The following is a 743-nucleotide window of genomic DNA, read 5'->3' as shown; positions in this document are numbered from 1 at the left end:
GTGAGTCCAGACAGAAAGCTTTCTCCCTTCAATCTAGATTTCTATGTGCAGGGATTAATTAAAAATAAATAAATCAGGCAGGAGCTTGGAGTCCCTACCAGCATTCTGAAATGGTGCAGCCCACATTCAGGGTTATCATACCTCTTTAGTGGGAACTAGTCCACAAACTGGTGCTCTGCCCTGAGATGGTTCTGGTTTTGTGTGGAGGAAAGCAGACTGGTGTTTATTCTAATTCTGTAGAACTCTCTCTCTAGGAAAAAACTAGCAAAAGTCTGACATTACCAGCTTGTAGATATCAGGTAAGAAATGTTGCATTTTGGGCCTGCGCCTTGTAATCTAATGCGATTTTTGTTGCTATTGGGTGGTGGTTGTTGTTGTCCTAGAGTGCCATTTTGCTTGCTTTATACGATTGTGCGTGAGACGTCGTTTTGGGTAAGAAAGGTGGGACTAAAAAATAATAAATAAAAATAGAATTGAATGCTCAAGGTTGCATATGAAAAGATGGGGAATGGTGAGGTCTGGTGTTAGGTATTAAGTAGGGTTTCCATATGTATTGTTTTTTTAAAAAAGAGGAACTGATTAACTGGTGCCCCTCCCCCAAAAAGGACGAAAGGTGGTACATATCTGCGTAAATTTGCATTTGCTAATTCATATTTATAAATAACAGTTTAGAAACAGTTGCTGTGTTTTAAGTAGAAATGTAGTACGTCTCATTGTATTGGGGGAGACCGACCTGCTTGTCT

General features: G+C 39.7%; 1 long non-coding RNA gene across 3 annotated transcripts in view; it reads left to right on the top strand.

The window, feature by feature from the left end:
• Positions 1-743, top strand: part of LOC310707481 — a 57,369-nt gene that overhangs the window by 1,751 nt on the left and 54,875 nt on the right. The window lies entirely within an intron of this gene.

Source organism: Podarcis liolepis (genome assembly GCF_965112155.1).
Source record: "Podarcis liolepis genome assembly, chromosome: 5".
Lineage (NCBI taxonomy): Eukaryota > Metazoa > Chordata > Lepidosauria > Squamata > Lacertidae > Podarcis > Podarcis liolepis.
The sequence above is the reverse complement of the archived record's forward strand: the minus strand, read 5'-3'. Positions and strand labels throughout refer to the sequence as shown.